Source organism: Molothrus ater, chromosome 4 (genome assembly GCF_012460135.2).
Source record: "Molothrus ater isolate BHLD 08-10-18 breed brown headed cowbird chromosome 4, BPBGC_Mater_1.1, whole genome shotgun sequence".
NCBI lineage: Eukaryota > Metazoa > Chordata > Aves > Passeriformes > Icteridae > Molothrus > Molothrus ater.
Genome location: NC_050481.2, coordinates 7,475,720 through 7,490,836, shown reverse-complemented (window position 1 = coordinate 7,490,836; position 15,117 = coordinate 7,475,720). Strand labels below are relative to the sequence as shown.

Below are 15,117 nucleotides of genomic sequence, written 5' to 3'. Positions count from 1 at the left end.
CACCGCCCTGCACGGCGGCCCCTCAAGCCCGGCCGCGCCCCTTTGCACTCCTCGCTGTGCTTCACCGCTCCCCTCTGTGCACAGCACCGCTCTGTGCCCACAAGGTGGCAGCACCGTCCCCTGCCCGGGCCGGGCTGGCGCGCCTTGGGGCAGGCAGGGAACGGAGACCGAAGCTGCCGGAGATTGATTTTGGATTGATTCCCTTCAGCCCCAGCAGCTGTTCCTACGGTTTAAGGGCACTTGATTGGTTCATTCCTAGGTAAAAACGTTATAACATTGGTTTCAAAACGACTACGCATCTCTAGTCAGAGTTTCCTGCATTCCTGTATACAATAGAATGGATAGATTATTTCCAAATCATTCTTTCCAAATGGTTTTAGAGATAAATCCCAATTCTTTGCCCACACCTATAAAAACGAAAAACTTGACAGGTTTTGGTGTTCTACACCCACCCCCTCCGTGTGAATTTTCTGGCAGCTTTTGGTCCCTCTGGGGCAGGGTAACCCAGCATGACCCCCCCTCATTCCCCACTCACCTGCTCCTCCATCACAGCCTGGTGTGACCGTGTTCACAGGAGTCTGAGGATGAGGGAAGAGACGAGGAGTTGACTCCATGTTTCAGAAGGCTTGATTTATTATTTTATGATCTATATTCTATTAAAAGAAGAGAAGAAAGGATTTCAGCAGAAGGCTAGCTAAGAATAGAAAAAGAAAGAATGATTTCACAAAGGCTTGTGTCTCAGACAGAGAGTCCGAGCCAGCTGGATGCGATTGGCCATGAATTAGAAACAACCACATGAGACCAATCACAGATGCACCTGTTGCATTCCACAGCAGCAGATAATCATTGTTTACATTTTGTTCCTGAGGCCTCTCAGGAGAAAAAATGCTAAGGAGAGGATTTTTCAGAAAATGTCATGGCTACAGCCTGGCTCTCCCTCCTAGGGACATTGCGGTGCCCCAAATGCCATCAGAGCCCCCAAGTCGCCAGCCCCTCTCCCTCAGCCTTACTTCCTCAGCCCCAAAGAAGGCACAGAAGGAATCAAACTGCCCTGGACAGCAGAGTGGTGCTTTATTCAAGCCCTTTCCACGAGTACATCTCCCCCAAAAGGGACTCTGCTGCAACAAGAATGGGGGGCAGCCCCCAGAAGTTCCTCCCCAGCCCTGCAGTCACAGGAGAGAGGCAGAAAGAGGGAGGGGCAGCAGAGAGGACACAGGAAGAAAAGTAAGAACGGGGTGCAGAATGAAGTTGAAAAAACAACCAAAAACAACAACAACAACAAAACCTGGGATGGGCAGCATAACAGAGAGGGATTAAAAAAGAACGGGTTTTGGTTCCTCAACTCTTCCTCATCAATTTCCTTATTGGTGACATTCAGCAGTGATGCCAAACAAGCACAGAAAACAAGTGCAGAAGAAATGCAGATAGTCAGCAGCCACCACCTATCAAAATTCATTTTAAATAGTGTTCAAAGGTCTCTAAGAGCAAGGTGAGGTGTAAATGGAGATACTCACACAGAAGTACTGCCAGCTGCTATTTTCAACATTTCCTCTGAGTTTCCTTTTCACTTGTTTATCTCTCACCTAAACAAGAGAAAAAAAACCCAAACAAATGTGACCTTTCAGGCAGACAAAAAACGTAGTTGGTCCTTAAGAAAGCATTTTATTCTGCCTGTATAATAACGTGTTGGGAACAGTAGGAGCTTTTAGCAAAACGACTCTGTGCTGTTGCAGTTGTTGTGCCACTGTGAGAAATCACAGGCACGGCTGCAAGGCTCCTGCAGCTCACCCTGGTGCGGGTCAGAGACCACTTATCCCTGCAGGGATCCCTGGGAATAATGATGGTGGGAAATGTGGAGGGAGCTGGATGAATAAATACTTGCCATTTCCTTACCAAAAAACCCCTCAAAACAAATCTATAAAAACAGTTTGCCTCTGAATTAGGAGAATTTCAATTAACTCTTTTAGGTCTGCTTTTGGTTCAACATTCATCAATCTGAATTGGAATATGCCTAGAGTAAGTAATTAAAGGTAGCTGAAATTTAAGAATAAAGGTCTATTTCCTTGTTCATAACCTACATTGAAAGACATTAAAACCCAGTGTTTTGCTTTAGAGCTGCTTGGCATTGACTTCATTCAGTCTTAGACTCATCAGGTTATAAAAAACACAGGGAAATATATTCTCTGTTTCATGAAGAATGCATGATTAATGAGAAAGGCATAGCTTTATCAGAGTCACTGCTGATACCAACATTGCTTGGCTAAGTTCAAAGTACTGACACAAGAACATCATAACAAAAGCAACGCTCAACAGAGCCTCAAACATAAAGACACAGTTCAAAGTTTTTCAGATGTCCTACAGTTGCTAAGGTATCTCCAGAAAGATGAGCAAACCGAAAATAGCACAGGAAATTTTAAACCGATTTCTCTTTTATTTTCCCCTTAACTTCCTTGTGGGCAAGAGAAAACTCCTAATCCAGGGAATGAAATGTAGTTTTCATACCTCAGTCATGAGTAGTCCCCTCAGTTTCAAGCAGACCCAGTGCTCAGTGAAATCTTAGAAAGGGTCAAATCATCAGTATGAAATTCCAATTCTGTAGAGAGCTTTCTGGATAATTGGTTAGCTGAGAAAGGACATTCCGATGTGATACCGATGGATAAGGATAGGAGAAACAAGCTGAGAACTAAGCAACCAGTGTCCAATCACTGACAAAGGTCACAGTGACCTTCTCTGAAACGGGAAGACGGGGGAGAAAATCGCTTGCCAGAAAATGTAGATATCTTAGGTAGAAAAGTTAGAAGAATGCAAACATAGAAGCAAAATAATTGTTAGAAGATAGAAGTAGGTGTGGTTGATCTAAGTGTGCTTTAACCAATAATGAGCTCAGCTTTTGCAATATGTATAAGCTTCATTAACACCAATATAAATATGTGTGAGTTTTCAATAAACTTCGGGATTTGCTATTCACGCATATGGTGTGTCGCATTTCTCCCGCCGTTCACGACACAATTCTATTTGTGAAAGTAGCTATTTTTTCTCCATTCCCCTCCCTCCCCAACATCAAGTGGGAAAGGCTCAAATTGAAAAATAATTCTTACAAAATTATACTTTGACCTAATAAGTTCGCTACAAGTTGCACCAGAAAGAGAAAGGAGAGCAGAATCAGAGGTTATCAAACTCAATAGAAAATCCAGCTCATGCTATCTCCAAAAGCCTCATTTCATTTATCCAGGATTTAAAAAAAAACCCCACATAATAAAAACTTCACATATTTTGTTAAATGCTTTCATTTCCATCTGAAATATTAATTATTACTCTGCTTTTCAGAAGTGAATTAGAAAGTTTTCTGCACCCACCTTCCCCAAATCTGATTCTAAGTGCTTGCCAGTTTAATCCCTTAGGAAGCAAAAGTAGCCCCATGTGTCTCAGGATCAATAGAAACTAAACAACAAAGCTTGACAAAGTCTATTAAATTGTCAATAAAGTCAATAAATATTTTCCACTGTAGAGACAGCTATCACCAGCCTGTGAATTTGGCTAGGGCAGGTTTAGTGAAGGAAAAAACGAGGTCTTCATTGCCAAATCAGTCAGGAGTTGTTCTACTCTACTGCCAGTGTCAGGTGAGTGTAAACAGCACATTCCTCACAGCATCCCCCACAAAGAATTCCTCTTGAAAATGAAGGCTGCTTTTGAGTTGGACCCAACAGATGAGAACTCCCTGGTGTAGCACAGTGATGGCAGCATGGCCAGGCTCTGCACTGGAAGGCTGGGACCCAGCAGCAGATTCCTGACCAGATCTCCAAGGCTGAGTGTGCAGGGGTGCTGTGGTGGCCTGGCCCCCCTGGCCGCGCACTTCCAGCCACCATCCCTTCCTCTCAGAAGGACAGGAGAGAAAATAAGAAAAGCAGGAACTGGAAAGCTCAGGCTAAAGTCAGGCAGGACACTGATGAAACAGAGTTAACTTGAAAAATCTTATTTATCAGCAAATAAAAAGAGTATTTAATTATGTTATTACACACTATTATTAGACAGTCAGCCAGCCAGCCTGACCCCAAGCATGCTGCAGCATCGGGGCCAGGCAGTGCCCATCTCCCAGGAGCTGATTTACCCATCCTTCTCAAGGGAATTGACCTGCACACAGTTCCACAGTGGAGCTGCCAGGCTGCCAATAAAAATATCTCTGGCTAAGAGTCAAACCCTAATACAGAAACCATATTAAATGATTAAATGATATTGTGTTACTGGCTCTTTCTTCTATTTCAAATTTTGAAAATTATTCCCAAGAATTCTCAAAAGATTTCATAGGAAAAAGGTCGTTTTATGCTAAGATGTAAGGTGTGCATGATTGAATGTTTCATTCCACATCCTTACAAGCTGAGCCTTGACCAAGTTAAGAGGTGGAAGGACATGCTCACTGGAACGGAAAGATGGAAATAATGAAACTCTGAACACAAGAGAAAGGTTCACAGAAAAATTAAAATTCCTTGCTGAGCCAAGACAAAGGAGATAATTTTATCCAACAGATAGAAAAGCTCAGGTCAGAATAGTGACCGTTGCTTCTCAAGAGCAACATCCACTGAAACACACAGTCTGCAGGTGGAATAAGGTTAAACCTTCCCAAAATGGGAAAAAACCCTTGACTCTGACCTCGATTATTTCATCATCTACACTTATTTACCATTTGGAAAATAGTACTAGAGTGTTCTTGTGACTTAAAAATCTTTGTCTGAAAAATCACCACATTAGAGAAAATTTTACGTCAGGATAACCTCGTGTTGAAATTATCCAGAAGAACAGGATAAAGTGAAATGATCATGCTGCAGACGTTTTTCTGATTTTTAGCAAATAGAATGCACTCGTATTGAGGGATGTTTTGAAAAAAAACAAACACACTGACATTACTGCATGGTCATGTGAAAAATATTCCTCTTCATCTTCAGTGCCTCTCACAGAATTAGCACCAGGATGAAGTTGCAAAGTGAAAAACACTGTCTAAGGAGTGGTATTGCCCCACACACGGGATACCTGTGTGCGCTTCAGAGAGATTCATCCTGAGTTTGCTCCAGCCCCTGTAAACACCATAAACATGAGGCAACCATGGGACTGTTCCACAGCTTCTCTCCAAGCTTGTGACATGGGTTTATGCCCCCAAGAGCTATTGCAAGGAGTGCAAGTCAACAGCAAGGGGTGGCAGAATTGGACAAAAATACCAGCATTATTGGCACGTGAAAAATTAAATATTGATTGCCTAAAAGATCTGAACTCTGCACCTTACCTAGTACAACTTCAATGCTGAGGCTTTCAAACAGACACTGTAATTTACAACTTGTAATTTTTATGTCCTGTAGATGTGAAATCCCCAGCCACCAATCCAGAGTAACCACCTGAGTAACCAACTATTTGCTATTAAGATTTTATACCACCTTCTCCAGAGTAACCACCTGAGTAACCAACTATTTGCTATTAAGATTTTATACCATTGTAAGCCTTATTGCTTACAATGTTCCTTTTCAGCAAACATACGGGTTGCATGACTACCTACACTCAACGTATCCCCCACCATTTGTAAACTGTTACCAAGAGAAACTGTTTTTTCTGTGCTAATTGTTGACATCATATATTAGCAGGAATAGAGTGAGCACGGAGTAAGATTTTACACAGCAAAACAAAGAAGGCTCATAGACAGTAAACCCTGGATCCCAGCCCCAAAATCCTCTTTTATACTCATTTCTTTGGCTTTAGGAAGACATTAGGACAGCCTGCAGCTCCGCAGAAATTGAACAATGACAATCCTAGCTAAAGCAGCTGTTCTGCAGATGCAAAGGAAGATGTAGAATGTTTCCTGGACAAGCAGCCTGAAAATGACTCTCTCACAGATGAATAAGCATCAACACAAAACACACTGTTACAAACCTACTATTTCCATCTAACAGATAATGAAAAACCATCTGTCCATTCTGGCTATTTGCCAAGCAGCCAGCCCAGCACACCATTTTACTACCTGTATCTAAGGTATCCTACTAATAAAGAATATTTCTCAACTGTTTTCATTTTGTCTGCACATGCTGATTAATAACTCCATCATTTAACCCACCTCTTCCAAAGTCAGTCACGTACATAACAAGGAGATTAATTCCTGAAAGTATAACTGTGCTCCTCTTTTGGATTTGGAGAAAAAAAAAAGCTTCTTTAGTGAAATCAGTGAAAATTAGGGCCAACATCTTATTCTGCAGGAATTTCCCCAGTTAAGCATAATATTTCTATGGCCTTCTAATGATCAGTATCCTGGGCTCTCAATATCCAGTTCCAGTCCTGGTTGTCTTTTAGATACCAGAAGCCAGTGGGTATTAAGAGAGAAATTGTACTCAGCGCTACTTTAGTCCAACATTTAACATGAAGAGGATGTTTGCAATTAAAATTCACACAATGCAGTATTTGAAGTGAACACATTTCACTATCAGTAGCAGCACAAGGCAATGATGAAAAATCCACAATGGCGTGGTACTGTGTGCTGCATTATGCAAATGGATGCAGCAAAGGTCAAAGCTCATCTCAATCTCATAATTATGTCATCTATAGAGAATAATTAATTTACAGTGTGCTTTCTTATTTTGTGTACCACAACACTAAAAGCCATTTTATTTGTGAATTTTCTTGCTTTATATCGCAGAGAGAAATAACATCAACGGCTTTCAATTTCCTCTTTGGGAACCAGGGGGGAAGGGAAGGCACAGCTCTTTATTTTCCATAGCAACACCAGGCTACAATTAAGCACCAAAAATACTGCCTTTTAATTACTCAAATGCTGTTCAATTTCAGTGTTTAGGAATGAGATTGCTGTGCCCAACAGCTGCCTCATGTTACAAGGGCACAAGTGTTTGAACAACTTCCATGAAGCAAGCAGTGCTGTAAGGATGCAGTTTTATTGCACAGCTCCCTACAGAGGGTCACAGGTGAGACGTAGGATATATTTGTGAATTACTGAGGCCCTGTGCTGGGGATGGGAAGTGTGATCCAGAGCAAAAAGTTTGTGAAGCTGGACCATAAAAAAGCCAGGATGCAAACCTGAGTCTGAGGTGCTGGTGGCAAGTTGGCAAACTGGTGTTCCATGAGTTCTGATTCTGATACTCTAATCCCCATCTTCTCCATCCACCGGGCCAGCTCTGTTTTCCTCTCTCTGCCAAAAAAACCAAGAATTCCTCAGCTCGGTAAGAAAAATAGCCTCCAAGAGCCATGTTCAGAGCAGCCCAAGGTACCTGATGCAACCTCTTTTTCACACCTATTTTTAAATACATGTTACACATCCAGAGATTTTAAAAGAGTGGTCCTCTGACATAAGCCTCAGGAGAGCAACTCTCTAAGCAATAGGATGAGATGTTGGTGTTCTTTCAAATCCAAGGGATCTTATTCCTTACTCTCAAATATTTGTACTGATTTGGCATTTTGAGCTGGAAGCTAAATAGAGCTGCCTGGGAATCAGATGGGGTCACACTGCACAGATGACAGAAAACTGCCATGACCAAGAAGCAGTAATTCTCTTACAGGAACCCCTGTTTTACACAACTGGTTTACACAATTAACTGAGGACTAATTGATCCCACAGGAAATCTGTCATTCATCAGGAACTTTAACTTCCCAATTCCAGCTTCACTTCCTGTAGCTTATTTTTTCCTTCTGTTTTCTAGGAAGCTGCCTGCTTGTGGTTGTTTCTAAGGAACCTGAACAACGTGACCTTCATGTGATCCAGTGGCTTCTAAAGCTCATTCCCTACTCCTTGCACAGGTCAGAACAACTCTTGTGTGGGTTTTATGTCCCTTAGGTGACAAACTTGCACACAGGCAAGCACCTTTCCCCATCCCTAGAGATCATCTGTCACTGTTACCTCGAGTGTTCATCACAAGATGCAGAACTAGACCAGTGGCAATGCCATCCAAACTCACACAGATCCAGCTGTCCTTCTGTCAGTTACCTTGACACACTCTGGATGCAACCCCAGCAGTTTCCAGGGAAGGTGGAAAAGCTGCAGAGTAGTTAATGTTGACAGTAGTTGCTAAAAGGTCATTCAGAGACATTCATTAGTTGTTTGCTGTAGCAGACAGTCATTATTATTGGCAGCAGAAATTGGCAGCAAGCACTGTTATTGTCAGAAAGCATTAAAAGAGTGTCATTTGTCAACATGTGCTCTTCCACAGAGCAGCAGGCTAAGAAAACTCCATCTCTCAATTTAACTGGAAAAAATAGCATAAATACCCTGACATGTTTTTATCTGCATCTCTGATGTGGGCATGGAAGATGCTTTAGGAACTCTGCATCAGCCCACTACCCTGCCTGGGAGCAGAAAAGCAGAAAACATGCAGAAGCATTTTACCCTGAATTTCAGTTTCCGGGGTTCTGCTCTGAGTTTTTCCAGAATGAAGAATCTCTGTCACTACCCACCTGTCAGGCTCATTTAGCACTAACTCTATTTCTAAGCACAGAGACTTGGATGTTGCTATGTAAATGAACTCAGATCTGTTTGCCCTTTATTGGGAAGGGGAAAAAAACATAATAAGATTCAAGATCCCTTTTTTTTCCATGTATTTCAGCAAATGTAACCATAATACATTAAAGACTTGCAAGGTGGAAGTAAATTATAAATCCAAGTTGCATCCCTCTGTAATTTTGCATTATGGCAGTACAATAATGGAATTAATAAAACTTGCATTTTAATGCTGTCAAGTTACATTAAAAAGCATTATTTAGCCCTCCCCAAGCCTACACTCTAATAAATGTCAAGTCCCCAACTATTAGGTATTTAAATATTTGCACAAGGAGTCTTTAATAATGAGAACACACACTGCAGATACGTGTGCTGTTGTACTATTAAACTGAAATAAATAACCTGGGACAACTATTCCCAGTCCTAATAAAGCTGATTTGCTAATCAAATGTCAATACAATGACTTGTTTTTAATATGGACACAATTGCACTAATAACTTAGAGTTATTAAATAAAGGCTTTCAGAATGAACACAGAAGCACTGTTGGTTTTTTATGGCACCCTTCATTCTCCTGCTGGCTTCCTGCACCTCAAGCACTCAGAATCCTTTTCATTCGGTAAAGCAGTCAAAGGCTGGCACTTGACTTTCATTTCCATCTTTGTCCCTGTCACAGGAGAGGGGACAAGCAAGAAGATGGGAGAGATAACAGAAGAAAGGGAATAGTTTATAGCACAGCACCGTTTGTTTGTAGTTTATCTCACTGCTCACCAGCCAGGTCTCCATTTTCTATTGGATTGTCCCAACACTTTCTGTAAGAAAGGAAATGAGCCAATTGCTGTAGCACACTTGGCCTAGCTCAGCCCTTCATTTGACTGTCTGCTGGATGCATTCAGCTTTCCAGGAGAAGTTCAACAGCTGAAAGCCAGGGCAATACCATGGGACGGGAAATACAAAGCAACTCAATGGGAACTGGCAATAGCAGAAGTGTTGATGAAAATCTCATGTCCTTGGGGCTGCTGACAGCTTTGAGTACTCATTTTGACCTTGACCATAACTCTTGTCCTCATTCAAGAGCTTTCCTTTTTATTCTGTTCATTAACAATGAAATTGAATTTCTAAACGGAGTTACACAGTGAAAGAGGGGGACGTGTTCTCACTTCAAAGATTGACATATTCTTAAGGGACTTTTCATGTACCCTGTTGGTGAGTCATCAAGGAAAAGATGGTTACTGAGTTACAAAAGCAATAAAACAGGCAATTTACTAAAACACTACCTGAAAATATCCATGGAACAATGAGTCTGATTAGCTAACAGCAACAGATGGGTTTATGATTACAAGTTTTATGACTCTTGGATAACATAAAGCCCTTTTTTTCTCAAAAGGAAGCTTGCAGCACTTAATGCATTTGCTGAGCTTAGTGTTGTCAGCCCTATAAATCACTCCAATTGCACTCCCAGAAATAAGATCCGCACTGTATGGTTAGAAATTTACAGTGTGCTAATAAATTACTTGAGAGAGAATTTCTGGCTTTCAATATCTAGTCCAAAGAACACTTATTCCTACAGTCAAAGGCATTTATTGCTGATAAAAATCTAACTATTAGCACCAGTTAGTTACATTTACTAATGACCATAACTGACCTGGAGCAAGTTGTTCCTTACATGTAAAATCAGTAAAAGATGATTTCTGATGATGGGTTTTGATTACACTTGCAAGATGCAATAACACAAGATAGGTAGGCTGTACACTTGGCTGACAGCTTTTCATAACATTTCCCTGGCTGGAAATAAAGAAATGCTTCTGGTCTTACTTCAGCTTTGGGGCAAACCAAATTATTCAGTTCCTTCAAAGTAGCCAAAAATCACATTTTCTCAGTGTTTGTTTCAAGCTCTGCTGTGTTGATTCTATCACAAACCAGTATTAATGGAATGCCACAATCACACTTGCACAGAAATCAAACGCTGAGGCACTACGTCCTGGCACTGTCATACAGTATCCAAGGGCAAGTGAGTCCTTGACTGCAGGAATCATCTTGGTTATTACTCTACTATTGCTATTTTAAAGACTGATATTTATTTAAGGACTAATAATTATTATTCTAATGCCACATCAAAAAACTTACTGACAACACAGTGTTTGACACAAGACTGAACTTAAAACAAATTAGAATTAGTGCAGCATCATCTCTAGAAGTACTCCTTCAACTTGATCTTCTATTAAGGCAAAAATGGGCAGAACTCAGCTCAAGAGGTGGCAGATCAGAATTATCCAAGCACTAAATAAAAGCCAAGTAAAATAATAACCCAGCAGCCAATTCAGTAGAAATGACAGGATAACCTTTTCCAGCTGGGTGGTTTTAAGTTCCATTAAGGCAGAAGTCCCCAGACTATTTCCAGGGGAGGTGAAGGTGTGGAGACCACAGCTGTTCCACAGACAGCTCATGGGTCACACAGTGACACTCTGCTCACCAGGCTCCTTCAGGCTGAGAAGGTCAAAGGACATATAACAAAAAAACCATTAAAAAGTGTGTTGATGATGTCACATTTGTCCATGAGCAACCATCATTATTCCAGAGAGGCCTCTGTGCCAAAGGATGCCCTCAGAGACACTAAGTCTTGCTAGAACAATCTCTGTTAGAACCAGGGCTCATCCTGCAGAGCTCGGCAGCATCCCCACGTGCAGCTGTCCCATTTGCCCCACGGGAAGCTCTCCCTGCAGCCACATGGAAGCAGCTGCTCACTCAGCCTGCTTCCCTCCCGCCTGGCCAGCATCAACTGCTCATTTCCTGACACAGAGATCAGCCCTACCCCATTCCTTCAGCACCAGCCTGACCAGTGCAAACAGCAACTAATTTCCTCTTTAAACTGACACTGCAAGGCTCATGCTGTGCACTATGAATACCTTCTTAGTTTTTTTGAATCTTGAAGGAGCACACACAGTAAGACATACAAATGAAGGCTACAGAATTTTGGAGTGCCTGGCATTGGAATGATGAGCTACAAACATCTGAAAGAGTTTAACAAGACACTTTTCTTAATCTGAATTATGTTTAATGAAGTACAAAAAAAATTCAGATTGTTCTCAAATTCATCACGGTTTTACCTTACAATGCTCTGGTCTGTCTGACACACAAATCTGCAAATTAATTAGTCCTCTGAAAGAGCCATGTGGACACAAGATTTCTATCTAAATAGAGACCCCATCCAAGCTGTTTTTCCTGCTTCTGTGGCTCAAGAAACCACCTGTTTAACTGGAAGCAACAGATAATTAGCCCATAACTGCAGCTGCTTGCATGTTGTCTGGTCTATTGACATATCCTTGAAACTATTATGCCCAATTAGTAGTTTGGATTGTTTCTAGCAGTTAAAAGGGAACAATCTCTTGAAAAAGGTGGTCTCTCTTAGGCTTTCCACTGAATATGTCACTCAGCCACCCTTAGGCCACTGCTCTAAGGTAAAAAGCTGGGCCTTGATAAACCACTTGCTGTTTTTCCCCTGTAACTAGTAGTGTGCACTGGGCACATGCACTCCATTGTACAGACACTGCCTGCTGAGTGCACTCCATGGTTAACAACCTGAAAGCACCCCTAATTTAAATCACTCCAATATTATATGCACATTCTTCCTGAAGAAATGCAGAATACTTGTGAAATATTGCTTTTAAGAATCATGGTTTAACCTCTAAAACACCTACACACCAAAAAAAGTCTATTACAGCTTGTACAGTTTTACATTTTACTTTGTGGCTACAGTAAAACAAAATGAATTATTTTGTGCCAGATGAAATATTTTAACAGCAACATTTAAAGTAAGTATTATTTTGAATAGCACTAGAACATGAAAATACTGTATGCCATGGAGGAGTTGCCTTTTGCACAGAACAGATAAGCAAAGACTGCACAACACTACATTAAGCACTGAGATGTACGTGTTCCTCAGAGCAGTTGTGCTTATCAGCTACACATAATTCCCATGTCTACATTCCTCCTGAAGCCGTGGCTCCCTGCACGTCTCTCCCAAGCCATGAGGACACACACTACACTCAGAACCCAGGCAATGCTGCCGCCCAGGACTCGCAGTGCAACCCGCAGGGAGAGCCGGCCAAGGAGCTGTTCCTCCCCAAGTGCTGAAGGCAAGCCCGGGGCCGGCAGAGGGCGAGATGTCTTACAGTCCATCCTGTGGGGCACTTCTTCAATGGCAATGAAGAAACCTATCGGTAGTAGACTCTCCTGTGTGTCTGGGAAGGAATTTAGCAGTTGAACTCCTTACCTGAGTTTAGCACACTGCTCCCTAATTGTATTCTCCCTGCTCTCCTCCTCCAAGTGATGTTAGGGCTCATCTCTGAGGCTGAATTCCCACTGCCAGGCCAATGGCACTTTTATTGCCTAGCAGCAGCAATTCTTTGGCATCTTCTGCTGTGTGACTCCTTTGCAAAAGGAGGTGTCAAGTCACCACCTGAATCCCCTGCCAAAATGGCCTTTGGAGAAAGATGATGTGCACCACCAAAGCCTCTGCAGTGACCAGCAGCTGTAGGAGCTGGGACTCTCTCCCTCTCCAGAACCAGCTTTGCCTTGCTGCTATCCGCCTTGCCTTGAGGACACATTTCCATGCTGCTGTCAGCACAGCAGCTTCTGGCAAACACCACGACTGGGGTCTCACTCTGCTTGTTCCCCTTCAGCCCTGGTGCTCAGGCTGACTGCTTGCCCTGGTGCTGCTACTGTGACTGGCCTCAGGCTACACAGGTCTTGGCAGTGCACCTACCCACAGCTTGCCTAAAACATCAGCATCCCCAAAACACTTCACAGGTCTAGGGGAAGGTTTTAGTAAAGTAAAAAAAAAATTTCTGAGAACAAAGAAATATCCATGAATTTGTCAATGATTACGGTCAAGACAGATGGAATTTTTATTTCTAATTGTATACTACTTGACTGATATTTTACTTATTTCAGAGGGATACAGTTTCCTCAGATATTCTGCAGTCAATGCAGCATACAAATTTGGCTACCATGGCCTGTATAAAGAACACTTTTGCAGTCATGTTGTTCATCTCCAGCCCAGCATTTGCAAACAAAGCTCACTTAGGGAACTTTTCTTACATGGGATGTTTATGGATTTGTGTTGTCTGCTAATGCCCTGCATCAAAAGTGAATTCTTTTATTGCAGCACATTTTTGAAAAAGCTCTTGCTGCATCGGAACCACAAAAGTTTCACAGAAGGTAAAAACCAGTATAAGTCTTGACTGCCTGTAACTAAGATGGAGTGACAGATGAGTTCCTCTCTGGCATTTCTGGCTGAAAGCAGCTCTAGAAACACGTGCCATGGTAATGACACAGGAGATAAGAAAAGGCATCGGCCCATTAGTGCAAGTACAAAAACAGCAGAAAGATAAACCAGGTTGATGTTGACATTATCTAACATCCTCCACCAATTTTAACAGATACTGTGTTTTCTGCCTTAAAAACACAACCATCAAAATAAAAAAAAAAAAACAGAAAACAATTATGCCCCACTCCTGCAGCACAGAACTTCAGTTTAGAACATTCTAGTCCAAATTCCAACTCAAGAACCCTTTTTTGGTACTGGCTGCAGCAAATCTCCATGCCTCATTTTGACAATTATGCCATTAAGTGGTTGGATTAAGCACTTTTGTAGTGCATCTGCACCATTAAATACCAGTGGCTTGATGGTGGGAAACCTCTTGCTCCACTGAAGGCAGAAGCCCATCTCATTGACATGCTAGCCAGCCATCCTCTCATTCCCTACATCATCCATGAAAAGAAAAACTATTCTCATCCTATCCCAAACTGCACATGACAGCACAAATAAAGTGCTTTCAGCTTTACAGTATCCATTACAATTAATTATCCAGAAGTCCTTGGCATAAACTGTGAAAAGTCCTTGCTTTCTGAATAAACGGACTCCATCAAAATTCTACATGCACCTGAGCTGACTGCAAATAAACACAAATGTCTGCTGGCATTTTGTTACAAACAAAGGCCTTTTCTCTAGGAAGTTCTGTGACACAGGATTTTACTGCCCTGGATTTCCAGGAGAGCATGATGTGTTAGCAGATAAAGCTAAGCATGCGTGCTTTATCATATCTCAAGAGATAAGGCCAACAACAGGAGAAAACACTGATTTTTATGTAATCTTTTTCCCTTCATAAAGTCAGTAGAGCTGTTTCACTATCAGTTTATTCAGTGTCAATTAGACTGCTCATGATGCTATCATAAACCACATAACAAATGAGAAATCTCCCAGGACCTCAGATAATACAAGAAGAGAAAGAACATCCAAGTAGACTACAGGCTAGAAATTTGCAAGTGGAAGGCACAAACTCCATTAGTGCGTTGAACTTACCTAAGCACTGGAGTTCTGTGTAGTTCTAAGGCTACTGAGTTGACAAAAGCTCAAAACTTAGCAATGAATCCCTTTTCCCTTCAGAACTGGAACAACAGAAAAGAAAATCAGCATTTTACCATTTCAGTTCCATGTTAAATGCCATCTTTTTGACACCTCATTTGTTAAGGTTAATATTTGCCTTTCATTGTCCCTAAATAAATTCTGCCCATTATACTCACCAAAGTTACCTGGCATTTTATAGTAGAGTCAGCATTTGCTCTGCTGTGAGCTCTG

The 15,117-nt window shown here is 41.7% G+C and overlaps 1 protein-coding gene and 1 long non-coding RNA gene across 4 annotated transcripts in view; both read right to left on the bottom strand.

Annotated features, from left to right (window-relative positions):
* LOC118700245 (uncharacterized) overlaps positions 1 to 15,117 on the bottom strand; it is a 171,780-nt gene that overhangs the window by 32,519 nt on the left and 124,144 nt on the right. The gene's annotated exons all lie outside the window — the stretch shown is intronic.
* LOC118700254 (uncharacterized) lies at positions 34 to 15,007 on the bottom strand. Of its 3 annotated transcripts, XR_004982252.2 has the most exons (4): positions 7,066 to 9,002; positions 1,515 to 1,583; positions 536 to 653; positions 34 to 255 (listed from the first exon to the last, which is right to left on the bottom strand). It is a non-coding gene; the product is annotated as an uncharacterized LOC118700254 (long non-coding RNA). The 3 variants fall into 3 exon arrangements; XR_008508370.1 differs by lacking the exon at positions 7,066 to 9,002 and adding an exon at positions 14,842 to 15,007 and having other exon boundaries at positions 34 to 653; XR_008508369.1 differs by having other exon boundaries at positions 34 to 653.